The sequence below is a fragment of the Phyllobates terribilis genome, unplaced genomic scaffold (assembly GCF_046119375.1).
Source record: "Phyllobates terribilis strain yellow unplaced genomic scaffold, ASM4611937v1 Scaffold_5__5_contigs__length_657084704, whole genome shotgun sequence".
NCBI lineage: Eukaryota > Metazoa > Chordata > Amphibia > Anura > Dendrobatidae > Phyllobates > Phyllobates terribilis.
This window is the reverse complement of record NW_027362765.1, coordinates 655,558,941-655,585,801: the sequence shown is the minus strand read 5'-3', so window position 1 is coordinate 655,585,801 and position 26,861 is coordinate 655,558,941. Positions and strand designations below refer to the sequence as shown.

The following is a 26,861-nucleotide window of genomic DNA, read 5'->3' as shown; positions in this document are numbered from 1 at the left end:
TCCTTGCAGTCCTTCATCTCGTGGCCGTTCTTGCCGCATCTCCTGCAGTTCCGCGGCATGTCCGGGTAATAGATGAGGCCGTAGGAGTTGCCCAGGGAGAATGTCGGGGGCAGGTGCCGAAGTCCGTCTGAGTACGCCAGGTCCCTGTGAAGTCTAACGGTCACCGACCACTTACCTGTCCAGAAGCCGAGTCCATTCAGGATGTGAGAGGGTTCCTTCACAACCAAACAGAAGCGTCTCAGGAAGGTACAGATGTCTTGGCCTGGGGTGTGCGGGTTGCGCATGGAGACCGTGATCCTCCTTTCGTCCCTCTGGATAGGGCAGCTACCTGTAAAGGCAGAGAAAGAATTATCCGGTCCTTTTGCGCTTATCATTTCCCAGAACCTCCTGCAGGTGTTCACAGTGGCGAAGGTGACGAAGAAGATCCCCGTCAAGAAGGTCTGGATGCTGAGGGTGTCCGACCTGGAGAAGCCTCGATCCAGCAGCATCTTCTGGCAGAACACGTCCGAGGACATGTCCGGCACCCTCCCATCCACTTCCTTCAGCTTCAGGGCCACCGTCTGCCGCATCCATGGCTCCAGGGCTGGAGCTTCGTGGCGGGGCTTCTGGGGTCCCTTCTGCTGGCCAGTCGTGGAGGCAGAGTCCTTGGGGTCAGAATTGGCTCCTGGCTGGGCCCTCCTGGCTGTCCCCTGCTCCAGGCTCTTCTTTTCAGCCTTCCTCGCAGCGCTTGCCATGGCTTTCCTCCTGCAGTTACTTCTTGGAGCTGGATCTGGAACTCTTCCCGGAATGGGTGGAGCTATGCAGATTCTTCTCCCGTCGTGTTCTGGACAAATTCCCCGAAAGGTCTTTGTCTCGATGATTTTCTTCCTCGAAGATTCCACAGGACAGCCCGATTCTTCTCCGAGTCTTCGTCTTCTTCTGGATTCTTTAGAGCTTCTTCCTCCCACCGATATCCGCCTTCCTTCTCCGATGTCAGCTGGGCTCCGAAGCTCTTCTCCTTCCGAGTTCGATCGCTCTCGTCAAGTGTAGATCGTAGCTCTTGTGTTCTTAAAAGAACAGATACTACACTTGATCTTAGCCAAAAGGCCGAGAAGCGATAACCAGAATTGGTTTCAAACTACGGAGCCACCCAAGGATCCTGAAAAGTCCATTTGTGGAGATGAGCTCCTGGACTCCCGTTAAGAAGACATGTTGTCAACCTCTAGATCCCTTACATGCCTGCACTTTTCAGCTTGCTGCTGCTGCAATCCACGCGTTTTAGATCTGCATAACTCCACCTCTTTAAACACAGCACCTTCACCCCCTGCTGTTCCCACCCGCCTCAACACCCTTGGAAGGGAGGAGAACCAATTAAGGCGGGGGGTGGGGTGGAACGAGCAGCTGTCTACCCTTAGCAGGAGGGCTCCTGATTACATACCTCTCCTGCTGCTGCTGCTGCTGGCTGTCCAGCAGCAGACTGAAGGTGGCTGCTGCTGTGCACAGGTATATAAAGGCTCAGAGCCTATTATGACACGCGCAGCCAGCGTTCCATTGCCACATTCCATCTACTGCAGGCAGGATACCTGGCTGGCTGAATGTCGCTGAGAAGCTCACAGAGACCGCCATAAGCAACAGTTTAACAGAATGCCACAGACTAATCAACCAAACTTTTTGGGTTGGGTTCTCTTTTATAGTCTGCAGGCATTAAATGAAAGAAGTCAGTGTTCCAGCAGAAGGAGACAACGTTTCAGAAAAGGCATTGTAGCAAACCAAAAAAGAAATTTTAAGCGCAGCAGAGTAACCAGCGCACATACCTGTTAGCTCAGGTGAGTTTAAAAGGCTGCTGTTGATAACAAGGGCATTTGCTAAATAGATGGTGTGTGTGCAACAATATACTGAAAGGTCAATTATATTGTGCAGCTTATCTCACCACCTGTAGTTATTTAGGTGAAAGCTCCAAAATGCTTGCCTAATATGTCTGTTTATCCAAAAGGAAGTAAAAAGGGAGAGCTAGAAAGATAGCATTGCATCACATTACATGGCAATGCAATGCACAGTTGCTGAAGTTGAACCAAAATGAGCTTGTAATCTGGCTTCTGCAACTTTGAACATGAAAAATCCAATGAGGAGAAGAAAAGCAAAGCCAAAGAGTCCATCCCAAAATCCGACAAACAAGCAAAATGAACAAAAAACATTGAATTCAATTCTTTCTGATTTTAGAAACTGCATTAAAGAAGGGGTGCACCGGTCCTGGAGATACTGCAATACCAGGTCAATGCGTGGAGTGGACAGAGCAAGCTCTTTTTCCATCTCCCTGTTCTAAAAATCCATTTAATATATGGTCCCCAGATAGGGGACGTATCAGATATTAAACTGATAAGAACAGATACTACACTTGATCTTAGCCAAAAGGCCGAGAAGCGATAACCAGAATTGGTTTCAAACTACGGAGCCACCCAAGGATCCTGAAAAGTCCATTTGTGGAGATGAGCTCCTGGACTCCCGTTAAGAAGACATGTTGTCAACCTCTAGATCCCTTACATGCCTGCACTTTTCGGCTTGCTGCTGCTGCAATCCACGCGTTTTAGATCTGCATAACTCCACCTCTTTAAACACAGCACCTTCACCCCCTGCTGTTCCCACCCGCCTCAACACCGTTGGAAGGGAGGAGAACCAATTAAGGCGGGGGGTGGGGTGGAACGAGCAGCTGTCTACCCTTAGCAGGAGGGCTCCTGATTACATACCTCTCCTGCTGCTGATGCTGCTGGCTGTCCAGCAGCAGACTGAAGGTGGCTGCTGCTGTGCACAGGTATATAAAGGCTCAGAGCCTATTATGACACGCGCAGCCAGCGTTCCATTGCCACATTCCATCTACTGCAGGCAGGATACCTGGCTGGCTGAATGTCGCTGAGAAGCTCACAGAGACCGCCATAAGCAACAGTTTAACAGAATGCCACAGACTAATCAACCAAACTTTTTGGGTTGGGTTCTCTTTTATAGTCTGCAGGCATTAAATGAAAGAAGTCAGTGTTCCAGCAGAAGGAGACAACGTTTCAGAAAAGGCATTGTAGCAAACCAAAAAAGAAATTTTAAGCGCAGCAGAGTAACCAGCGCACATACCTGTTAGCTCAGGTGAGTTTAAAAGGCTGCTGTTGATAACAAGGGCATTTGCTAAATAGATGGTGTGTGTGCAACAATATACTGAAAGGTCAATTATATTGTGCAGCTTATCTCACCACCTGTAGTAATTTAGGTGAAAGCTCCAAAATGCTTGCCTAATATGTCTGTTTATCCAAAAGGAAGTAAAAAGGAAGAGCTAGAAAGATAGCATTGCATCACATTACATGGCAATGCAATGCACAGTTGCTGAAGTTGAACCAAAATGAGCTTGTAATCTGGCTTCTGCAACTTTGAACATGAAAAATCCAATGAGGAGAAGAAAAGCAAAGCCAAAGAGTCCATCCCAAAATCCGACAAACAAGCAAAATGAACAAAAAACATTGAATTCAATTCTTTCTGATTTTAGAAACTGCATTAAAGAAGGGGTGCACGGGTCCTGGAGATACTGCAATACCAGGTCAATGCGTGGAGTGGACAGAGCAAGCTCTTTTTCCATCTCCCTGTTCTAAAAATCCATTTAATATATGGTCCCCAGATAGGGGACGTATCAGATATTAAACTGATAAGAACAGATTTTTTTGATTGAATATATCTTTTATTAGCACAAAAAATAAGTTAACAGACAGTGTACAGTGCCGCAGCCCAGTACACACAGAATTCTACATCATATTTACATAGCATGAGGATACGACGCACTAACTAGACACATCACACCCCTATGCTACACAAAACACTCAATCTGAAAGAAAAAGCATGTCAATCAATACAGTACGACGAACCGTGATAAGGGATGGGGATTGGGAAAAAGGAGATGGGGAGGGGAAAATCACAGGCCCGAAGCTTTATTGAAAGACAAGACACATAAGGGGAGAGGGGGAGGAGGGGTTTAGTCCTCGTCCTCGTCCTCCGGACCGTCCATGATGGAATAGTCTCTGAGCAGGCTGTGGATCAGCCTGCGGCAGTCCTGGATGGACATCCTCTCCCTCCTCAAGATGAGCCGGTTCCTGGCGACCCAAACGGCATCCTTGAAGCAGTTCATAAGGCGCCAAGCCTCCTGGATGGCTCCGACGGTATGAACCCCAGGGAAGAGTCCGTAAAGCACAGAATGGTGCGATAGGCTCGCCCTGGGGACAGAGTTCCTCAGGTCGTCCTCAAGTGCAGTCAATAGGCGCTGTGCAAATCCGCAGTCCCAAAAAGTGTGCAAAGATGTTTCCTCCACGAAGGGGCACCTTGGGCAGTACCGGGTCTTGCACAGGTTCCGGGCATGCATGAATGACCGGACGGGCAGTCCGCCCTGAATCGCCATCCACGACAAGTCCTTGTGCCCGTTGGTCAGCCTGTCAGACGACACATTTGTCCACACAGTCTCCAGCGTGTCCTGGTGAAGTCCTGTGATGTTCTCCACGTCATCCTTGGCTCTGATTAGCTTGTGGATAGTTTTGGGCTTCCACAAGTCGGGCTTGAGTCCCTCCAGTTGATGATCCCCCACAAATCGAACGACGTCTCCGTAGAACCATGGCGTCGTCCAGTTGTAGGGGAAGGAGCTGTCCCACTTGTCCCAGCCGAGTCGCCTCCAAAGAGGAAGCAGGAAGAAGCGAGACATGGACCTGCCCGCGGAGCCATTCTTGACTTGCAAAGTCCGGCGGACACAATCACACACAAAAGAGGATCGCAGGAGGGTGGGGATATCTGGAACGCCCTTCCCACCCTTGCGAGGCTCCTTGTACATGACGGCCCGCCTGACTCTGTCCATCTTGGATCCCCAGACAAAGTGAAACACTGTCCTGGTAATGGCCCTGCACACAGTGACGTGTGGGGGCCAGGCCTGCGCCGTGTACTGCAAGACGGGCAGGACCTCATTACGCAGGACGAGTGCCTTACCCTCACAAGTGAGGTGTCTGAGGCTCCAGAGTCCGATCCGTTGCTTCACCTTGGCCAAGCGTTCTTGCCAGGACTTGAGGGCCGCTCCTTCCTTCCCGAACCAGACTCCCAGCACCTTGAGGAAATCCAGTTGAATGTTGAAGGGGAAGGGGGCGGAGGAGGCCGGCTGCCAATCCCCGAAGAGCATGGCTTCCGACTTCCTGCAGTTGACTTTGGCCCCTGAAGCCCGGCCGAACCTCTCACACGTCTGGATGAGGGCGTCGACTGAACCACGATCAGCGCAGAAGACGGTGACGTCGTCCATGTAAAGCGAGCACTTGACCTCGTGTCGTCCCGGACCCGGTGCGGTGATCCCTCTGATCTCTCCATTCTGCCGGATAGCCTCTGCGAAGAGTTCTATAACACAAACAAAAAGAAGAGGTGATAGAGGGCAGCCTTGTCTGACCCCAGAGAGGACAGGGAAGGGGTCAGTCTTCCAGCCGTTCACCAACACCGAGCTGTGGATATCAAAATACATCAGACGGACATACGAACAAAACATGTTACCCAAACCTAACCGGTGCAGAGCTCGGCCCATGAACTCGTGGGAAACCCGGTCGAAGGCCTTCTCCTGATCAAAGGAGACCAGGGCCGCGTGTGCGCGGCGGACCTTGATGTACTCGACCGTGTCCCGCACGAGAGCGAGGCTGTCTGCGATGCGACGTCCAGGGATGCCGCAGGTCTGGTCCGGGTGGATGATCCGTCCGATCACCGTCTTAAGTCGTGTCGCCATCGTCTTGGCCAGGATCTTGTAGTCCACGTTGAGCAGAGTGATGGGACGCCAATTCCTCAGGTCGCACCTCTCTCCCTTCCGCTTGTACAGGATCGTGACCATTCCTTCCCTCAAAGATGGAGGCATTCTACCCTCCACCACCATCTCCTCGTACAGGTCCAACAGGTCCGGACAGATGAGGTCTCCCAGCGCTACATAGAGCTCCGCTGGAAGACCATCACTGCCCGGGGTCCTGCCGGTCCTAAAGGATTTAGCGGCAGAGAGCAATTCGCCCACCATCAGAGGTTTGTCCAAGGCTACCGTGCCTGCAGGATCAAGATGGTTAGTGATACCTGACAGGAACTTATCAGCAGCGTCGGGGTCGGTAGTCTTGTGGGAGTAGAGTTCGCTGTAGAAGTCGCTGACGACCCTCATCACGTCCTCCTTCCCACGTCGCATGTTTCCGCTCTCGTCTCGCAGCTCGTTCAGGGGCGTGTGACCGGCATGAAGTTTCCTGAAAAAGAATGAGTTACATTTCTCACCCTTCTCCAGATTCTCCACTTTGGAACGGAAGATGATTCGCTTGGACTCCTCCTCAAAGTGCCTTTTCAGGCTCTTCTTGGTCTCCTCCAGCTCCTCCCTCACGTCCCAGCCGCAGTGAAGAAGGTCCTGCAGCGACCGCAGCTCGCGCTGCAGCCCTCTGAAGTCCCTCCTCTTCTCACACGCCTGTTGTCGACCCTTGGCCTGAAAGAAACAGCGAAACTCAAGTTCAACATATTCCCACCAATCAGAGACTGTTTGGAAGCTACCCTTGTAGGACTGCCACATTGCGTAGGCTGCTCTCAGCTCCTCCACGACTTCATCCTGAGCCAGCAGAGCACAATTCAGCTTCCAGGAGCCGGGGCCGGACGGAAAACCGTCGCCGAGGACACCTTGTAAGTGAATGGCTCTGTGGTCGGAGAAGAAGCAGGAGACCATCGAGTGCCTACTCTGCCTGACTGCCCGAGAGGTGAACACAAAGTCAATCCTGGAGCGGAGTGAGCCATCGGGTCGGCTCCACGAATAGTTCGTGGAGCCTCTCCCCATGGAGCCCACCACGTCCTGAAGAGAGGCCTCGGTTACCATCTCGATGAGCAGCTTGGACGTGATGTCCAACTTGGCAGATGTGCCAGAACTACGACCGTCCTCCTCGATGGGGCAGTTGAAATCCCCGGCCATCACTAAGGTCCTTCTGGTGGCAAGCTGAAGCCGCAGGGTCTGGAAAAGCTCCAAACGCTCATTCTTCAGTGGGGACGCATACACGTTGATGAACCTGACAGGTTCTCCCGCCCAGTTGCCATCTACAACAAGAGCCCTGCCGCAGATGAGCTCCTGGACGGACTCAAGCGTGAATGCGCCCCCCCTGATCAGAATTGCGACCCCCGCAGACTTGCAGTCACCCCCACCGGACCAGTAGGATGGACCGTGGGACCACTCCCTGGCCAGATGTTTGAAGGACCTAGAGGAGGGAAGGGAACATTCCTGCAACATATAAACATCACACAACTGGGAAGTAAGGAAGGCATAAATAGTCTGACGTCTGAACTTGTCCTTGATGCTCCTGACATTAATGGAAAATAAGTTAATATTAGCCATCATGTAGGGAAAAAAGAAAAAGTTAGCGCAGGCAATACACCTTAGTTACCACTCCGGTCGGGTGGTCCCTCGTCGGTGTTGACTGCTGGTGACGGGATCACCAGCAGGCCCTCTTCCTCCATCTGGTCAAGCAGCGTGGCCTCGATCTCGGCGACCACCAGTTCCTCCTCTTCTGGCTCGGCCACCAGGGTCTCAACCATGTGCTCCATCTCTTCTGGCTCAGGGAGGGTATCCTCCTTTTCGCCTACGAAATCCAGAATCTTCTTTTTGGAGGATTCAGTAGCAGGGCTGTCCTCCACCTTCCTCTTTCCCCGGGTTGGAACTGGGGAGACAAGAAGGGGAAAATCCTCCTCGGAATAGATAGCGGCGGGTGGAGGAAAGGTTAATTCCACCGCTACCATGGTCTGGGGAGGGAGAGTGGCTGCCGGGGCAGGGGAAAGGACACCTGCTGAGGAGTAGGGGAAGGAGGAAGAGGAAGTGGAATCCTCAGCAGGGGTGGCCGGGGTGGGGGGGGATTGGACGGGGGTGGCAGGGGGAGGGATCGAGAGAGGGGTGACAGAACTCTTACCCTCCTTTGACTTTTTCTTCTGCTTCGGAGCTGCTGGGACCGTCGCTGGGGCTTTGGCCACCGACTCCTTGACCGCTTTGGCCTTGGTCGTCTCGGCCTTGGCCGCTGGGGCCTTGGTCGTCGCGTCCTTGACCTTCACAGGCCTGGTCGTCGGGGCCTTGTCCTCCGTAGCTGGGGTCGTCGCAACCACCGATGCCCAGGATCTCTCACGCCTGGGGCAATCCTTGTACAGATGAGCCGCCAGCCCACACAGGTTGCAGGACGTCTTCTTCGGGCAGTCCTTCGAGCTGTGTCCCGTCACTCGACAAATCCTGCAGGCATCCTCCTTGCAGTCCTTCATCTCGTGGCCGTTCTTGCCGCATCTCCTGCAGTTCCGCGGCATGTCCGGGTAATAGATGAGGCCGTAGGAGTTGCCCAGGGAGAATGTCGGGGGCAGGTGCCGAAGTCCGTCTGAGTACGCCAGGTCCCTGTGAAGTCTAACGGTCACCGACCACTTACCTGTCCAGAAGCCGAGTCCATTCAGGATGTGAGAGGGTTCCTTCACAACCAAACAGAAGCGTCTCAGGAAGGTACAGATGTCTTGGCCTGGGGTGTGCGGGTTGCGCATGGAGACCGTGATCCTCCTTTCATCCCTCTGGATAGGGCAGCTACCTGTAAAGGCAGAGAAAGAATTATCCGGTCCTTTTGCGCTTACCATTTCCCAGAACCTCCTGCAGGTGTTCACAGTGGCGAAGGTGACGAAGAAGATCCCCGTCAAGAAGGTCTGGATGCTGAGGGTGTCCGACCTGGAGAAGCCTCGATCCAGCAGCATCTTCTGGCAGAACACGTCCGAGGACATGTCCGGCACCCTCCCATCCACTTCCTTCAGCTTCAGGGCCACCGTCTGCCGCATCCATGGCTCCAGGGCTGGAGCTTCGTGGCGGGGCTTCTGGGGTCCCTTCTGCTGGCCAGTCGTGGAGGCAGAGTCCTTGGGGTCAGAATCGGCTCCTGGCTGGGCCCTCCTGGCTGTCCCCAGCTCCAGGCTCTTCTTTTCGGCCTTCCTCGCAGCGCTTGCCATGGCTTTCCTCCTGCAGTTACTTCTTGGAGCTGGATCTGGAACTCTTCCCGGAATGGGTGGAGCTATGCAGATTCTTCTCCCGTCGTGTTCTGGACAAATTCCCCGAAAGGTCTTTGTCTCGATGATTTTCTTCCTCGAAGATTCCACAGGACAGCCCGATTCTTCTCCGAGTCTTCGTCTTCTTCTGGATTCTTTAGAGCTTCTTCCTCCCACCGATATCCGCCTTCGTTCTCCGATGTCAGCTGGGCTCCGAAGCTCTTCTCCTTCCGAGTTCGATCGCTCTCGTCAAGTGTAGATCGTAGCTCTTGTGTTCTTAAAAGAACAGATACTACACTTGATCTTAGCCAAAAGGCCGAGAAGCGATAACCAGAATTGGTTTCAAACTACGGAGCCACCCAAGGATCCTGAAAAGTCCATTTGTGGAGATGAGCTCCTGGACTCCCGTTAAGAAGACATGTTGTCAACCTCTAGATCCCTTACATGCCTGCACTTTTCGGCTTGCTGCTGCTGCAATCCACGCGTTTTAGATCTGCATAACTCCACCTCTTTAAACACAGCACCTTCACCCCCTGCTGTTCCCACCCGCCTCAACACCGTTGGAAGGGAGGAGAACCAATTAAGGCGAGGGGTGGGGTGGAACGAGCAGCTGTCTACCCTTAGCAGGAGGGCTCCTGATTACATACCTCTCCTGCTGCTGCTGGCTGTCCAGCAGCAGACTGAAGGTGGCTGCTGCTGTGCACAGGTATATAAAGGCTCAGAGCCTATTATGACACGCACAGCCAGCGTTCCATTGCCACATTCCATCTACTGCAGGCAGGATACCTGGCTGGCTGAATGTCGCTGAGAAGCTCACAGAGACCGCCATAAGCAACAGTTTAACAGAATGCCACAGACTAATCAACCAAACATTTTGGGTTGGGTTCTCTTTTATAGTCTGCAGGCATTAAATGAAAGAAGTCAGTGTTCCAGCAGAAGGAGACAACGTTTCAGAAAAGGCATTGTAGCAAACCAAAAAAGAAATTTTAAGCACAGCAGAGTAACCAGCGCACATACCTGTTAGCTCAGGTGAGTTTAAAAGGCTGCTGTTGATGACAAGGGCATTTGCTAAATAGATGGTGTGTGTGCAACAATATACTGAAAGGTCAATTATATTGTGCAGCTTATCTCACCACCTGTAGTTATTTAGGTGAAAGCTCCAAAATGCTTGCCTAATATGTCTGTTTATCCAAAAGGAAGTAAAAAGGGAGAGCTAGAAAGATAGCATTGCATCACATTACATGGCAATGCAATGCACAGTTGCTGAAGTTGAACCAAAATGAGCTTGTAATCTGGCTCCTGCAACTTTGAACATGAAAAATCCAATGAGGAGAAGAAAAGCAAAGCCAAAGAGTCCATCCCAAAATCCGACAAACAAGCAAAATGAACAAAAAACATTGAATTCAATTCTTTCTGATTTTAGAAACTGCATTAAAGAAGGGGTGCACCGGTCCTGGAGATACTGCAATACCAGGTCAATGCGTGGAGTGGACAGAGCAAGCTCTTTTTCCATCTCCCTGTTCTAAAAATCCATTTAATATATGGTCCCCAGATAGGGGACGTATCAGATATTAAACTGATAAGAACAGATACTACACTTGATCTTAGCCAAAAGGCCGAGAAGCGATAACCAGAATTGGTTTCAAACTACGGAGCCACCCAAGGATCCTGAAAAGTCCATTTGTGGAGATGAGCTCCTGGACTCCCGTTAAGAAGACATGTTGTCAACCTCTAGATCCCTTACATGCCTGCACTTTTCGGCTTGCTGCTGCTGCAATCCACGCGTTTTAGATCTGCATAACTCCACCTCTTTAAACACAGCACCTTCACCCCCTGCTGTTCCCACCCGCCTCAACACCGTTGGAAGGGAGGAGAACCAATTAAGGCGAGGGGTGGGGTGGAACGAGCAGCTGTCTACCCTTAGCAGGAGGGCTCCTGATTACATACCTCTCCTGCTGCTGCTGGCTGTCCAGCAGCAGACTGAAGGTGGCTGCTGCTGTGCACAGGTATATAAAGGCTCAGAGCCTATTATGACACGCACAGCCAGCGTTCCATTGCCACATTCCATCTACTGCAGGCAGGATACCTGGCTGGCTGAATGTCGCTGAGAAGCTCACAGAGACCGCCATAAGCAACAGTTTAACAGAATGCCACAGACTAATCAACCAAACTTTTTGGGTTGGGTTCTCTTTTATAGTCTGCAGGCATTAAATGAAAGAAGTCAGTGTTCCAGCAGAAGGAGACAACGTTTCAGAAAAGGCATTGTAGCAAACCAAAAAAGAAATTTTAAGCGCAGCAGAGTAACCAGCGCACATACCTGTTAGCTCAGGTGAGTTTAAAAGGCTGCTGTTGATGACAAGGGCATTTGCTAAATAGATGGTGTGTGTGCAACAATATACTGAAAGGTCAATTATATTGTGCAGCTTATCTCACCACCTGTAGTTATTTAGGTGAAAGCTCCAAAATGCTTGCCTAATATGTCTGTTTATCCAAAAGGAAGTAAAAAGGGAGAGCTAGAAAGATAGCATTGCATCACATTACATGGCAATGCAATGCACAGTTGCTGAAGTTGAACCAAAATGAGCTTGTAATCTGGCTCCTGCAACTTTGAACATGAAAAATCCAATGAGGAGAAGAAAAGCAAAGCCAAAGAGTCCATCCCAAAATCCGACAAACAAGCAAAATGAACAAAAAACATTGAATTCAATTCTTTCTGATTTTAGAAACTGCATTAAAGAAGGGGTGCACCGGTCCTGGAGATACTGCAATACCAGGTCAATGCGTGGAGTGGACAGAGCAAGCTCTTTTTCCATCTCCCTGTTCTAAAAATCCATTTAATATATGGTCCCCAGATAGGGGACGTATCAGATATTAAACTGATAAGAACAGATACTACACTTGATCTTAGCCAAAAGGCCGAGAAGCGATAACCAGAATTGGTTTCAAACTACGGAGCCACCCAAGGATCCTGAAAAGTCCATTTGTGGAGATGAGCTCCTGGACTCCCGTTAAGAAGACATGTTGTCAACCTCTAGATCCCTTACATGCCTGCACTTTTCGGCTTGCTGCTGCTGCAATCCACGCGTTTTAGATCTGCATAACTCCACCTCTTTAAACACAGCACCTTCACCCCCTGCTGTTCCCACCCGCCTCAACACCGTTGGAAGGGAGGAGAACCAATTAAGGCGGGGGGTGGGGTGGAACGAGCAGCTGTCTACACTTAGCAGGAGGGCTCCTGATTACATACCTCTCCTGCTGCTGCTGCTGCTGGCTGTCCAGCAGCAGACTGAAGGTGGCTGCTGCTGTGCACAGGTATATAAAGGCTCAGAGCCTATTATGACACGCGCAGCCAGCGTTCCATTGCCACATTCCATCTACTGCAGGCAGGATACCTGGCTGGCTGAATGTCGCTGAGAAGCTCACAGAGACCGCCATAAGCAACAGTTTAACAGAATGCCACAGACTAATCAACCAAACTTTTTGGGTTGGGTTCTCTTTTATAGTCTGCAGGCATTAAATGAAAGAAGTCAGTGTTCCAGCAGAAGGAGACAACGTTTCAGAAAAGGCATTGTAGCAAACCAAAAAAGAAATTTTAAGCGCAGCAGAGTAACCAGCGCACATACCTGTTAGCTCAGGTGAGTTTAAAAGGCTGCTGTTGATAACAAGGGCATTTGCTAAATAGATGGTGTGTGTGCAACAATATACCGAAAGGTCAATTATATTGTGCAGCTTATCTCACCACCTGTAGTTATTTAGGTGAAAGCTCCAAAATGCTTGCCTAATATGTCTGTTTATCCAAAAGGAAGTAAAAAGGGAGAGCTAGAAAGATAGCATTGCATCACATTACATGGCAATGCAATGCACAGTTGCTGAAGTTGAACCAAAATGAGCTTGTAATCTGGCTTCTGCAACTTTGAACATGAAAAATCCAATGAGGAGAAGAAAAGCAAAGCCAAAGAGTCCATCCCAAAATCCGACAAACAAGCAAAATGAACAAAAAACATTGAATTCAATTCTTTCTGATTTTAGAAACTGCATTAAAGAAGGGGTGCACCGGTCCTGGAGATACTGCAATACCAGGTCAATGCGTGGAGTGGACAGAGCAAGCTCTTTTTCGGTCTTCCTGTTCTAAAAATCCATTTAATATATGGTCCCCAGATAGGGGACGTATCAGATATTAAACTGATAAGAACAGATACTACACTTGATCTTAGCCAAAAGGCCGAGAAGCGATAACCAGAATTGGTTTCAAACTACGGAGCCACCCAAGGATCCTGAAAAGTCCATTTGTGGAGATGAGCTCCTGGACTCCCGTTAAGAAGACATGTTGTCAACCTCTAGATCCCTTACATGCCTGCACTTTTCGGCTTGCTGCTGCTGCAATCCACGCGTTTTAGATCTGCATAACTCCACCTCTTTAAACACAGCACCTTCACCCCCTGCTGTTCCCACCCGCCTCAACACCGTTGGAAGGGAGGAGAACCAATTAAGGCGGGGGGTGGGGTGGAACGAGCAGCTGTCTACCCTTAGCAGGAGGGCTCCTGATTACATACCTCTCCTGCTGCTGCTGCTGCTGGCTGTCCAGCAGCAGACTGAAGGTGGCTGCTGCTGTGCACAGGTATATAAAGGCTCAGAGCCTATTATGACACGCGCAGCCAGCGTTCCATTGCCACATTCCATCTACTGCAGGCAGGATACCTGGCTGGCTGAATGTCGCTGAGAAGCTCACAGAGACCGCCATAAGCAACAGTTTAACAGAATGCCACAGACTAATCAACCAAACTTTTTGGGTTGGGTTCTCTTTCATAGTCTGCAGGCATTAAATGAAAGAAGTCAGTGTTCCAGCAGAAGGAGACAACGTTTCAGAAAAGGCATTGTAGCAAACCAAAAAAGAAATTTTAAGCGCAGCAGAGTAACCAGCGCACATACCTGTTAGCTCAGGTGAGTTTAAAAGGCTGCTGTTGATAACAAGGGCATTTGCTAAATAGATGGTGTGTGTGCAACAATATACTGAAAGGTCAATTATATTGTGCAGCTTATCTCACCACCTGTAGTTATTTAGGTGAAAGCTCCAAAATGCTTGCCTAATATGTCTGTTTATCCAAAAGGAAGTAAAAAGGGAGAGCTAGAAAGATAGCATTTCATCACATTACATGGCAATGCAATGCACAGTTGCTGAAGTTGAACCAAAATGAGCTTGTATTCTGGCTTCTGCAACTTTGAACATGAAAAATCCAATGAGGAGAAGAAAAGCAAAGCCAAAGAGTCCATCCCAAAATCCGACAAACAAGCAAAATGAACAAAAAACATTGAATTCAATTCTTTCTGATTTTAGAAACTGCATTAAAGAAGGGGTGCACCGGTCCTGGAGATACTGCAATACCAGGTCAATGCGTGGAGTGGACAGAGCAAGCTCTTTTTCCATCTCCCTGTTCTAAAAATCCATTTAATATATGGTCCCCAGATAGGGGACGTATCAGATATTAAACTGATAAGAACAGATACTACACTTGATCTTAGCCAAAAGGCCGAGAAGCGATAACCAGAATTGGTTTCAAACTACGGAGCCACCCAAGGATCCTGAAAAGTCCATTTGTGGAGATGAACTCCTGGACTCCCGTTAAGAAGACATGTTATCAACCTCTAGATCCCTTACATGCCTGCACTTTTCGGCTTGCTGCTGCTGCAATCCACGCGTTTTAGATCTGCATAACTCCACCTCTTTAAACACAGCACCTTCACCCCCTGCTGTTCCCACCCGCCTCAACACCGTTGGAAGGGAGGAGAACCAATTAAGGCGGGGGGTGGGGTGGAACGAGCAGCTGTCTACCCTTAGCAGGAGGGCTCCTGATTACATACCTCTCCTGCTGCTGCTGCTGCTGGCTGTCCAGCAGCAGACTGAAGGTGGCTGCTGCTGTGCACAGGTATATAAAGGCTCAGAGCCTATTATGACACGCGCAGCCAGCGTTCCATTGCCACATTCCATCTACTGCAGGCAGGATACCTGGCTGGCTGAATGTCGCTGAGAAGCTCACAGAGACCGCCATAAGCAACAGTTTAACAGAATGCCACAGACTAATCAACCAAACTTTTTGGGTTGGGTTCTCTTTTATAGTCTGCAGGCATTAAATGAAAGAAGTCAGTGTTCCAGCAGAAGGAGACAACGTTTCAGAAAAGGCATTGTAGCAAACCAAAAAAGAAATTTTAAGCGCAGCAGAGTAACCAGCGCACATACCTGTTAGCTCAGGTGAGTTTAAAAGGCTGCTGTTGATAACAAGGGCATTTGCTAAATAGATGGTGTGTGTGCAACAATATACTGAAAGGTCAATTATATTGTGCAGCTTATCTCACCACCTGTAGTTATTTAGGTGAAAGCTCCAAAATGCTTGCCTAATATGTCTGTTTATCCAAAAGGAAGTAAAAAGGGAGAGCTAGAAAGATAGCATTGCATCACATTACATGGCAATGCAATGCACAGTTGCTGAAGTTGAACCAAAATGAGCTTGTAATCTGGCTTCTGCAACTTTGAACATGAAAAATCCAATGAGGAGAAGAAAAGCAAACCAAAGAGTCCATCCCAAAATCCGACAAACAAGCAAAATGAACAAAAAACATTGAATTCAATTCTTTCTGATTTTAGAAACTGCATTAAAGAAGGGGTGCACCGGTCCTGGAGATACTGCAATACCAGGTCAATGCGTGGAGTGGACAGAGCAAGCTCTTTTTCCATCTCCCTGTTCTAAAAATCCATTTAATATATGGTCCCCAGATAGGGGACGTATCAGATATTAAACTGATAAGAACAGATACTACACTTGATCTTAGCCAAAAGGCCGAGAAGCGATAACCAGAATTGGTTTCAAACTACGGAGCCACCCAAGGATCCTGAAAAGTCCATTTGTGGAGATGAGCTCCTGGACTCCCGTTAAGAAGACATGTTGTCAACCTCTAGATCCCTTACATGCCTGCACTTTTCGGCTTGCTGCTGCTGCAATCCACGCGTTTTAGATCTGCATAACTCCACCTCTTTAAACACAGCACCTTCACCCCCTGCTGTTCCCACCCGCCTCAACACCGTTGGAAGGGAGGAGAACCAATTAAGGCGGGGGGTGGGGTGGAACGAGCAGCTGTCTACCCTTAGCAGGAGGGCTCCTGATTACATACCTCTCCTGCTGCTGCTGCTGCTGGCTGTCCAGCAGCAGACTGAAGGTGGCTGCTGCTGTGCACAGGTATATAAAGGCTCAGAGCCTATTATGACACGCGCAGCCAGCGTTCCATTGCCACATTCCATCTACTGCAGGCAGGATACCTGGCTGGCTGAATGTCGCTGAGAAGCTCACAGAGACCGCCATAAGCAACAGTTTAACAGAATGCCACAGACTAATCAACCAAACTTTTTGGGTTGGGTTCTCTTTTATAGTCTGCAGGCATTAAATGAAAGAAGTCAGTGTTCCAGCAGAAGGAGACAACGTTTCAGAAAAGGCATTGTAGCAAACCAAAAAAGAAATTTTAAGCGCAGCAGAGTAACCAGCGCACATACCTGTTAGCTCAGGTGAGTTTAAAAGGCTGCTGTTGATAACAAGGGCATTTGCTAAATAGATGGTGTGTGTGCAACAATATACTGAAAGGTCAATTATATTGTGCAGCTTATCTCACCACCTGTAGTTATTTAGGTGAAAGCTCCAAAATGCTTGCCTAATATGTCTGTTTATCCAAAAGGAAGTAAAAAGGGAGAGCTAGAAAGATAGCATTGCATCACATTACATGGCAATGCAATGCACAGTTGCTGAAGTTGAACCAAAATGAGCTTGTAATCTGGCTTCTGCAACTTTGAACATGAAAAATCCAATGAGGAGAAGAAAAGCAAAGCCAAAGAGTCCATCCCAAAATCCGACAAACAAGCAAAATGAACAAAAAACATTGAATTCAATTCTTTCTGATTTTAGAAACTGCATTAAAGAAGGGGTGCACCGGTCCTGGAGATACTGCAATACCAGGTCAATGCGTGGAGTGGACAGAGCAAGCTCTTTTTCCATCTCCCTGTTCTAAAAATCCATTTAATATATGGTCCCCAGATAGGGGACGTATCAGATATTAAACTGATAAGAACAGATACTACACTTGATCTTAGCCAAAAGGCCGAGAAGCGATAACCAGAATTGGTTTCAAACTACGGAGCCACCCAAGGATCCTGAAAAGTCCATTTGTGGAGATGAGCTCCTGGACTCCCGTTAAGAAGACATGTTGTCAACCTCTAGATCCCTTACATGCCTGCACTTTTCGGCTTGCTGCTGCTGCAATCCACGCGTTTTAGATCTGCATAACTCCACCTCTTTAAACACAGCACCTTCACCCCCTGCTGTTCCCACCCGCCTCAACACCGTTGGAAGGGAGAAGAACCAATTAAGGCGGGGGGTGGGGTGGAACGAGCAGCTGTCTACCCTTAGCAGGAGGGCTCCTGATTACATACCTCTCCTGCTGCTGCTGCTGCTGGCTGTCCAGCAGCAGACTGAAGGTGGCTGCTGCTGTGCACAGGTATATAAAGGCTCAGAGCCTATTATGACACGCGCAGCCAGCGTTCCATTGCCACATTCCATCTACTGCAGGCAGGATACCTGGCTGGCTGAATGTCGCTGAGAAGCTCACAGAGACCGCCATAAGCAACAGTTTAACAGAATGCCACAGACTAATCAACCAAACTTTTTGGGTTGGGTTCTCTTTTATAGTCTGCAGGCATTAAATGAAAGAAGTCAGCGTTCCAGCAGAAGGAGACAACGTTTCAGAAAAGGCATTGTAGCAAACCAAAAAAGAAATTTTAAGCGCAGCAGAGTAACCAGCGCACATACCTGTTAGCTCAGGTGAGTTTAAAAGGCTGCTGTTGATAACAAGGGCATTTGCTAAATAGATGGTGTGTGTGCAACAATATACTGAAAGGTCAATTATATTGTGCAGCTTATCTCACCACCTGTAGTTATTTAGGTGAAAGCTCCAAAATGCTTGCCTAATATGTCTGTTTATCCAAAAGGAAGTAAAAAGGGAGAGCTAGAAAGATAGCATTGCATCACATTACATGGCAATGCAATGCACAGTTGCTGAAGTTGAACCAAAATGAGCTTGTAATCTGGCTTCTGCAACTTTGAACATGAAAAATCCAATGAGGAGAAGAAAAGCAAAGCCAAAGAGTCCATCCCAAAATCCGACAAACAAGCAAAATGAACAAAAAACATTGAATTCAATTCTTTCTGATTTTAGAAACTGCATTAAAGAAGGGGTGCACCGGTCCTGGAGATACTGCAATACCAGGTCAATGCGTGGAGTGGACAGAGCAAGCTCTTTTTCCATCTCCCTGTTCTAAAAATCCATTTAATATATGGTCCCCAGATAGGGGACGTATCAGATATTAAACTGATAAGAACAGATAAGGTTTCAACATAAATTTATTCAGATATAAAAAAGTACAAAAACACATTATTCTTATTTACAGCGTTAATAGAGCTCTTTCCACAGACATTATTAGTACAAAATAGTATTCCACATGTAAAAACACCATCTTCTATTCGCTTCGTGTTTACCCACATCTTTGACATCTTTCAAATAATAAATATACATTTCGCTAAAAACCATTCTAATACAATCATTGATGGAAATACAGTCACGTTTGAACAACAAAATATTCCTCACTTTCCACATAGCACTTTTTGCACAATTTATTATACACCAGCATATTTTGGTTTGATGTAAAGTTGGGCAATTAAAAAGTCCGTATAAAACATATTCGTGACAAAAGTCTTTCAGACCACAAACCCATTTCAAAAGCACCCCCAGTCTCCGCCAAAGTTCTTGCGCATAAAAACAGTTCCAAAACAGATGTAAAACCGTCTCATCACTTCCACACGAGTCTCTAGGACATTTTGCCCGCGCCGCCAGGCCTCTCCTGTGCTGAAAGTCTCTAGTTGGGAGGCACTGGTGGACGGACATCCAGGCAAGGTCTTTATGAATATTTGCGAGAAACTTTCCAAACACATTCCTCCAGACTCGCTTGGATCTGCTCCAGGAAAAGTTGATTACTTCAGATACTCTTTCTTCCCTTCTCAGATGAGTTATCAATTTCCTTCGGTCTTGAAGAATATCAGTATCCAAGTCTCTTAATTTATAATTTCTACATACTTTCTCTAAGATGATAAGATGCTTTGGGGGACATAATAAAACAGGCGAAGATAAGGATGGCCGTAGCCATCTCTTAAAAACATAACCACAAGTATATTTTAAAAACAGACTAAAAACACTGTTAGAATTAAGAAGCTTAAAACAGAAACAGAAGAAATTTATATACAAAAACATGCTCAAATCCGGGACATCCTTTCCACCATTTTGATGCCTTTTATACATTTCTGTGCGTTTTACTTTTTCCATCTTCGAGCCCCAAATAAATATAAACATGCAGCGAGTCAGCTTTTTGAGCATTAAGTCGGAGGGAGGGTACACAATTGCAACATATAACATCATTGGCAATAATACAGACTTAATAATTAGAACTTTCCCTTCGATTGACAAACTACGCAAATTCCAAAAGGATAGTTTCTTCACCATTTTCTCCTGGACCTCCCCCCAACTCACAACCCCGTCATTTTCTTTATTAAAAGTAATGCCCAAAATTTTAACTTTATCACACTTCATTTTGACTGCTGGTAGGTCCACTGTATCCCAGGAACCAATTGTCAAACACTCAGTTTTATTAAAATTCAACTTAAAACCTGAAGCCTGACTAAAAAAACTGGTACACCTCACCACCCTCCGGAGGGAAGCAGGATCCGTGCAGATGGCAGTAACATCGTCCATATACCCGAAGACTTTAATTTGGGCCCCCCCTCCACCCGGAACAGGGACCCCACGGATCACTTTATCTTTCCTAATTTGGCATAATAAAGGCTCCATAGCACAAATAAACAGGATCGGGGACAAAGGGCAGCCCTGCTTCACTCCGGATTCCAGCGGTATTTCACCTGTTAAGAAGCCATTAACAGAGATTTGACAAAATGAATCTTTATACAAAATCTTAATTAGAGACATGATAAAATCCGGGATCGCCATCTTCTTTAAAACACTAAAAAGATACTTGTGCGATACCCTGTCGAACGCCTTCTCAAAGTCCAGCGCCAACAGGGCTAAATTCTGACCACGATCCCTAGTATACCATATTGCATCTCTTATGACATTTAACACCTCCGCAATACTCCTTCCCGGTACACCACAAACTTGTTCTGGTTGTATCAACTTATCAATTATCATTTTAAGCCGGCATGCAATAAATTTGGCTAATACTTTATAATCCATGTTGAGGAGGGTGATAGGCCTCCAATTTGCAAGGTCCTCACGAGCCCCTTTCTTTTTAAAGATCAAGGACACTATTCCCCTCCTCCATCCCTTGGGCAACCGTTTACACTTAAAAACCTCCTTAAAAAGTGCTAAAAGATCATCCTTTAAAATATCCCAGAAAGTCAGATAAAATTCGACGGGGAGACCGTCTGCTCCCGGAGCTTTGCCCTTTGAAAAACTTTTAAAAATGTTAAAAAGTTCCTCTAAGCTAAAATCCCGTATTAAAAACTCCTGATCTGACTGATTCAACTTAAAATCTAGGACATTAAGAGCATCTTGTAAAAAGGAATCATCCACACTTTTCTCACTAAAAAGGAGTCGGTAAAAATCAAAAGCCACGTTCTTCATGCCCTGTATAGTGGATTCTTCACCTAAACAAGTAATCGCATCTTTCCTCTCCATTGCTTTTTTAAAAAAGAAGCGTGTACATTTTTCATCTTCTTCTAACTGCTTTACCTTTGAATTAAAAATAACCTCTCTCCCCTTCTGCTCCAAAAGTGTATGTATTTCTGCTTTTAGGCTGACAATGTCTTCCTCCACCTCCAACCCAATCTCTTTAAATTTATAAAGTGTCTGCAGCCTAGTATTTAGATTTGAGAAAAATTGTTTTTTCTGTCTTGATTTCTTCCTCCCTGCCGTGATAAAAAAAAGCCTAATTTTATTTTTAATCTTTTCCCACCAAGACAACATTTTTATATAAGGAGGCCTATGTTGTCTCCATTCCTGGTAGGCTGTACAAAAATCCGACCTTATCTGAGGATCCTCCAGCAGATGTGTCCCCAAACGCCACAGTCCTTTGTTTATTCTCTGCTCTCCTTGGTATTCTAACTGTAATTTTAACATTTTGTGATCGGAAAATAAATTAGACATTAGATCAAACATCACCGGCTTAAAATCCACAGATAAAAACATAAAATCGATCCTAGAGGCCACTCCCCGACCGGACCATGTAAATCCAGGGTCCGTCGGTGAAAGAGACCTCCAGGCATCGCATAGCTTAAAATCAGTTTGAAAATTTTTTAGCAGAAAACATGACTTATCCAACTTACGGAGAGGGTCCCCTCCTACTCGTTGTTCGCCGACACTAAGGCAGTTGAAATCCCCACCTATCAGGAGGGGAGAAGACCCAACACAAAATACAGGCAAAATTTCAAACAATTGGATGCGCTCTTGCTTGTCGGGAGGAGCATACACATTAATTATGCGAAAACTAAAATTATTAATATGCAAATGTACTAACATTGCCCTGCCTGGTGTAATCTCTGTAACAGAGGAAAACACGATGTTATTACCACGACAGAGCAAACCCACTCCAGCAGACCTATTCACATTTGAGCCGGACCACACTGACGGTCCCGACTTCCAATCCTTTTTAAGCTCGTCATAATTAATTGAGTGTTGTAGTCCACATTCCTGCAATAAACACACATCAAAGTCTAAAGTCTCTAAATATTGAAAAAGAGCAGCCCTGCGAACAGGGCTCTTTAAAGATCTCACATTCAGTGAGAGGCATTTTATGGACGGCATTAAAGTCAAGGTGGGAGGGAGTCATCCAGAATCATCTTGACCTGTTCAGGACTATGATCCAACAGTGCCTCCAAGATCCCTGACTCCGGGGAAAAGGAAATGTTCATTGGATCCGAGGCAGTGACCGGGTATCCAGCTCCTGCTCCCTGCAGCCACAAATCACCGACACCCAAGGAAACATCCGGTGAATCCGGACAGACATCCGCACGCATCTTTTTCCCGCTGGGTTCAGGTAGGTCACTAGTGCAATCTTCTCCCACTACTGCCTCATGGTCTCTCTTCTCGAGGTCGTCACCTAGGGAAAAACACACTGCGTCCTGCTGGCTCGACACTTGAATAGCATCTGGGGCCTTCGCAGCAGGGTCCACCAGTGCCAACATACTGGGGGCACCCTGCTCCAGCACACCAGAAACACACACATCTTCAGGGGCCATCGACACAGAGACACCCTCCCGAACAGAAGAGCATCCCTGCTCCGGTCCCTGGACGGACCGCCCATAGTCCCCTTTTTGCGGGGGCTTCTTCTTTGCCACCTCCACTACAGAGGGGCCAGTAGAGCTTAGCTCAGTCCTGTCAAGGGGATCCTCCCCGACGGACACTGAGGGGCGAGCTAGAGATTGTCTTCGCCAGGGACCCCCAGTTGCCTCTGCATATGTCCGTACCTTGGTTCTCTGGGGGCAACTCCGGAATACATGTCCATCCTCCCCGCACAGATTACACTGTTTCTTGTGAGGACAGTCTTTCGTCAAGTGTCCATACTGGCTGCAATTATTACAACGGGCAGCCCTCCTCTCCTGGCAAGCGTCTTGGGTATGCCCCATTGTGCCACAATTCCTACAATACAAGGGCATACCTTGATAGAAGAGGTATCCTCGGCTCTTCCCGATTGTGAAGGTGGAGGGAGGGTGCTGTGTTCCTCCGACTCCCGTTGGATCCTTCTTTAATCGTGCCAGGAACCTCCGCTTCCCACACCAAAAATTAACTGCATTTTTAATTTTTCCTAAAAAGGACACGTCATCGCAATAGCGACGCAAGAAAGTCAAAATATCCAGCACTTCCACAAAAGGGTTAGGGAAGTGAACCACAATCTGGACTTCTTCATAAACAAATAATAAGGAAAAAATCAAACCTTCCATTTCGTCCATGTGGCTATTTTCGTTCACTTTCTGGACCAGTTGTTGGCAGCACCCTTGACTCCTAAAAGTGATGGTGTAGGTACCTTTCGATTCGTTGTCCTGGAAGCAGAAGATGTCCTCTCTACTAAATCCCAGAAGTCCAAGAAGGATGATGTTGCAAACATACTGGATGTTTTTCTCACAGCGAAACTTCTCCAAAACGTCAATTCGCACTGTATTTCTCATCCGGGGTTCACCCGATGCATATGACAGCACAGCCGGCATCTCTTCCAAAAAAAGTACGCCAACTACGGAAAGAAAAAAAAAGGCATATGCCTTTTTAGGGGATCACTTCCCGTTGCTCCCGGACTAAGCCTCTCTCCCTATAGCAGCAGGGGGGTGAAGTCCCTCCGAAGAGGAACGATCCCCCCAGGCCGAGAGAGAGGGTACCGGAAGCACCCAGATAGACAACAACCAAACAGACAAGCTGTAAGATCGAAGCCAAAAGGCCGAGAAGCGATAACCAGAATTGGTTTCAAACTACGGAGCCACCCAAGGATCCTGAAAAGTCCATTTGTGGAGATGAGCTCCTGGACTCCCGTTAAGAAGACATGTTGTCAACCTCTAGATCCCTTACATGCCTGCACTTTTCGGCTTGCTGCTGCTGCAATCCACGCGTTTTAGATCTGCATAACTCCACCTCTTTAAACACAGCACCTTCACCCCCTGCTGTTCCCACCCGCCTCAACACCGTTGGAAGGAAGGAGAACCAATTAAGGCGGGGGGTGGGGTGGAACGAGCAGCTGTCTACCCTTAGCAGGAGGGCTCCTGATTACATACCTCTCCTGCTGCTGCTGCTGCTGGCTGTCCAGCAGCAGACTGAAGGTGGCTGCTGCTGTGCACAGGTATATAAAGGCTCAGAGCCTATTATGACACGCGCAGCCAGCGTTCCATTGCCACATTCCATCTACTGCAGGCAGGATACCTGGCTGGCTGAATGTCGCTGAGAAGCTCACAGAGACCGCCATAAGCAACAGTTTAACAGAATGCCACAGACTAATCAACCAAACTTTTTGGGTTGGGTTCTCTTTTATAGTCTGCAGGCATTAAATGAAAGAAGTCAGTGTTCCAGCAGAAGGAGACAACGTTTCAGAAAAGGCATTGTAGCAAACCAAAAAAGAAATTTTAAGCGCAGCAGAGTAACCAGCGCACATACCTGTTAGCTCAGGTGAGTTTAAAAGGCTGCTGTTGATAACAAGGGCATTTGCTAAATAGATTGTGTGTGTGCAACAATATACTGAAAGGTCAATTATATTGTGCAGCTTATCTCACCACCTGTAGTTATTTAGGTGAAAGCTCCAAAATGCTTGCCTAATATGTCTGTTTATCCAAAAGGAAGTAAAAAGGGAGAGCTAGAAAGATAGCATTGCATCACATTACATGGCAATGCAATGCACAGTTGCTGAAGTTGAACCAAAATGAGCTTGTAATCTGGCTTCTGCAACTTTGAACATGAAAAATCCAATGAGGAGAAGAAAAGCAAAGCCAAAGAGTCCATCCCAAAATCCGACAAACAAGCAAAATGAACAAAAAACATTGAATTCAATTCTTTCTGATTTTAGAAACTGCATTAAAGAAGGGGTGCACCGGTCCTGGAGATACTGCAATACCAGGTCAATGCGTGGAGTGGACAGAGCAAGCTCTTTTTCCATCTCCCTGTTCTAAAAATCCATTTAATATATGGTCCCCAGATAGGGGACGTATCAGATATTAAACTGATAAGAACAGATACTACACTTGATCTTAGCCAAAAGGCCGAGAAGCGATAACCAGAATTGGTTTCAAACTACGGAGCCACCCAAGGATCCTGAAAAGTCCATTTGTGGAGATGAGCTCCTGGACTCCCGTTAAGAAGACATGTTATCAACCTCTAGATCCCTTACATGCCTGCACTTTTCGGCTTGCTGCTGCTGCAATCCACGCGTTTTAGATCTGCATAACTCCACCTCTTTAAACACAGCACCTTCACCCCCTGCTGTTCCCACCCGCCTCAACACCGTTGGAAGGGAGGAGAACCAATTAAGGCGGGGGGTGGGGTGGAACAAGCAGCTGTCTACCCTTAGCAGGAGGGCTCCTGATTACATACCTCTCCTGCTGCTGCTGCTGCTGGCTGTCCAGCAGCAGACTGAAGGTGGCTGCTGCTGTGCACAGGTATATAAAGGCTCAGAGCCTATTATGACACGCGCAGCCAGCGTTCCATTGCCACATTCCATCTACTGCAGGCAGGATACCTGGCTGGCTGAATGTCGCTGAGAAGCTCACAGAGACCGCCATAAGCAACAGTTTAACAGAATGCCACAGACTAATCAACCAAACTTTTTGGGTTGGGTTCTCTTTTATAGTCTGCAGGCATTAAATGAAAGAAGTCAGTGTTCCAGCAGAAGGAGACAACGTTTCAGAAAAGGCATTGTAGCAAACCAAAAAAGAAATTTTAAGCGCAGCAGAGTAACCAGCGCACATACCTGTTAGCTCAGGTGAGTTTAAAAGGCTGCTGTTGATAACAAGGGCATTTGCTAAATAGATGGTGTGTGTGCAACAATATACTGAAAGGTCAATTATATTGTGCAGCTTATCTCACCACCTGTAGTTATTTAGGTGAAAGCTCCAAAATGCTTGCCTAATATGTCTGTTTATCCAAAAGGAAGTAAAAAGGGAGAGCTAGAAAGATAGCATTGCATCACATTACATGGCAATGCAATGCACAGTTGCTGAAGTTGAACCAAAATGAGCTTGTAATCTGGCTTCTGCAACTTTGAACATGAAAAATCCAATGAGGAGAAGAAAAGCAAAGCCAAAGAGTCCATCCCAAAATCCGACAAACAAGCAAAATGAACAAAAAACATTGAATTCAATTCTTTCTGATTTTAGAAACTGCATTAAAGAAGGGGTGCACCGGTCCTGGAGATACTGCAATACCAGGTCAATGCGTGGAGTGGACAGAGCAAGCTCTTTTTCCATCTCCCTGTTCTAAAAATCCATTTAATATATGGTCCCCAGATAGGGGACGTATCAGATATTAAACTGATAAGAACAGATACTACACTTGATCTTAGCCAAAAGGCCGAGAAGCGATAACCAGAATTGGTTTCAAACTACGGAGCCACCCAAGGATCCTGAAAAGTCCATTTGTGGAGATGAGCTCCTGGACTCCCGTTAAGAAGACATGTTGTCAACCTCTAGATCCCTTACATGCCTGCACTTTTCGGCTTGCTGCTGCTGCAATCCACGCGTTTTAGATCTGCATAACTCCACCTCTTTAAACACAGCACCTTCACCCCCTGCTGTTCCCACCCGCCTCAACACCGTTGGAAGGGAGGAGAACCAATTAAGGCGGGGGGTGGGGTGGAACGAGCAGCTGTCTACCCTTAGCAGGAGGGCTCCTGATTACATACCTCTCCTGCTGCTGCTGCTGCTGGCTGTCCAGCAGCAGACTGAAGGTGGCTGCTGCTGTGCACAGGTATATAAAGGCTCAGAGCCTATTATGACACGCGCAGCCAGCGTTCCATTGCCACATTCCATCTACTGCAGGCAGGATACCTGGCTGGCTGAATGTCGCTGAGAAGCTCACAGAGACCGCCATAAGCAACAGTTTAACAGAATGCCACAGACTAATCAACCAAACTTTTTGGGTTGGGTTCTCTTTTATAGTCTGCAGGCATTAAATGAAAGAAGTCAGTGTTCCAGCAGAAGGAGACAACGTTTCAGAAAAGGCATTGTAGCAAACCAAAAAAGAAATTTTAAGCGCAGCAGAGTAAC

General features: G+C 47.5%; 11 non-coding genes and 2 pseudogenes across 11 annotated transcripts; all 13 read right to left on the bottom strand.

Annotated features, from left to right (window-relative positions):
• Nucleotides 1-1,020: 1,020 nt before the first annotated feature.
• LOC141151024 (U2 spliceosomal RNA) lies at nucleotides 1,021-1,098 on the bottom strand (annotated as a pseudogene).
• Nucleotides 1,099-2,213: 1,115 nt separating this feature from the next.
• On the bottom strand, nucleotides 2,214-2,404 carry LOC141149294 (U2 spliceosomal RNA). Its single transcript, XR_012245597.1, has one exon. It is a non-coding gene; the product is annotated as a U2 spliceosomal RNA (small nuclear RNA).
• Nucleotides 2,405-3,519: 1,115 nt separating this feature from the next.
• Nucleotides 3,520-3,713, bottom strand: LOC141150373 (U2 spliceosomal RNA). Its single transcript, XR_012246591.1, has one exon. It is a non-coding gene; the product is annotated as a U2 spliceosomal RNA (small nuclear RNA).
• Nucleotides 3,714-9,277: 5,564 nt separating this feature from the next.
• LOC141151016 (U2 spliceosomal RNA) lies at nucleotides 9,278-9,355 on the bottom strand (annotated as a pseudogene).
• Nucleotides 9,356-10,464: 1,109 nt separating this feature from the next.
• LOC141149293 (U2 spliceosomal RNA) lies at nucleotides 10,465-10,655 on the bottom strand. Its single transcript, XR_012245596.1, has one exon. It is a non-coding gene; the product is annotated as a U2 spliceosomal RNA (small nuclear RNA).
• A 1,109-nt stretch (nucleotides 10,656-11,764) lies between these two features.
• Nucleotides 11,765-11,955, bottom strand: LOC141149292 (U2 spliceosomal RNA). The gene has a single exon (XR_012245595.1). It is a non-coding gene; the product is annotated as a U2 spliceosomal RNA (small nuclear RNA).
• Nucleotides 11,956-13,070: 1,115 nt separating this feature from the next.
• Nucleotides 13,071-13,261, bottom strand: LOC141150125 (U2 spliceosomal RNA). Its single transcript, XR_012246395.1, has one exon. It is a non-coding gene; the product is annotated as a U2 spliceosomal RNA (small nuclear RNA).
• Nucleotides 13,262-14,376: 1,115 nt separating this feature from the next.
• LOC141149291 (U2 spliceosomal RNA) lies at nucleotides 14,377-14,567 on the bottom strand. Its single transcript, XR_012245594.1, has one exon. It is a non-coding gene; the product is annotated as a U2 spliceosomal RNA (small nuclear RNA).
• A 1,114-nt stretch (nucleotides 14,568-15,681) lies between these two features.
• On the bottom strand, nucleotides 15,682-15,872 carry LOC141149290 (U2 spliceosomal RNA). Its single transcript, XR_012245593.1, has one exon. It is a non-coding gene; the product is annotated as a U2 spliceosomal RNA (small nuclear RNA).
• Nucleotides 15,873-16,987: 1,115 nt separating this feature from the next.
• LOC141149289 (U2 spliceosomal RNA) lies at nucleotides 16,988-17,178 on the bottom strand. The gene has a single exon (XR_012245592.1). It is a non-coding gene; the product is annotated as a U2 spliceosomal RNA (small nuclear RNA).
• Nucleotides 17,179-18,293: 1,115 nt separating this feature from the next.
• On the bottom strand, nucleotides 18,294-18,476 carry LOC141150395 (U2 spliceosomal RNA). The gene has a single exon (XR_012246607.1). It is a non-coding gene; the product is annotated as a U2 spliceosomal RNA (small nuclear RNA).
• Nucleotides 18,477-24,681: 6,205 nt separating this feature from the next.
• On the bottom strand, nucleotides 24,682-24,872 carry LOC141149288 (U2 spliceosomal RNA). Its single transcript, XR_012245591.1, has one exon. It is a non-coding gene; the product is annotated as a U2 spliceosomal RNA (small nuclear RNA).
• A 1,115-nt stretch (nucleotides 24,873-25,987) lies between these two features.
• LOC141149287 (U2 spliceosomal RNA) lies at nucleotides 25,988-26,178 on the bottom strand. The gene has a single exon (XR_012245590.1). It is a non-coding gene; the product is annotated as a U2 spliceosomal RNA (small nuclear RNA).
• Between the last annotated feature and the right edge of the window lie 683 nt (nucleotides 26,179-26,861).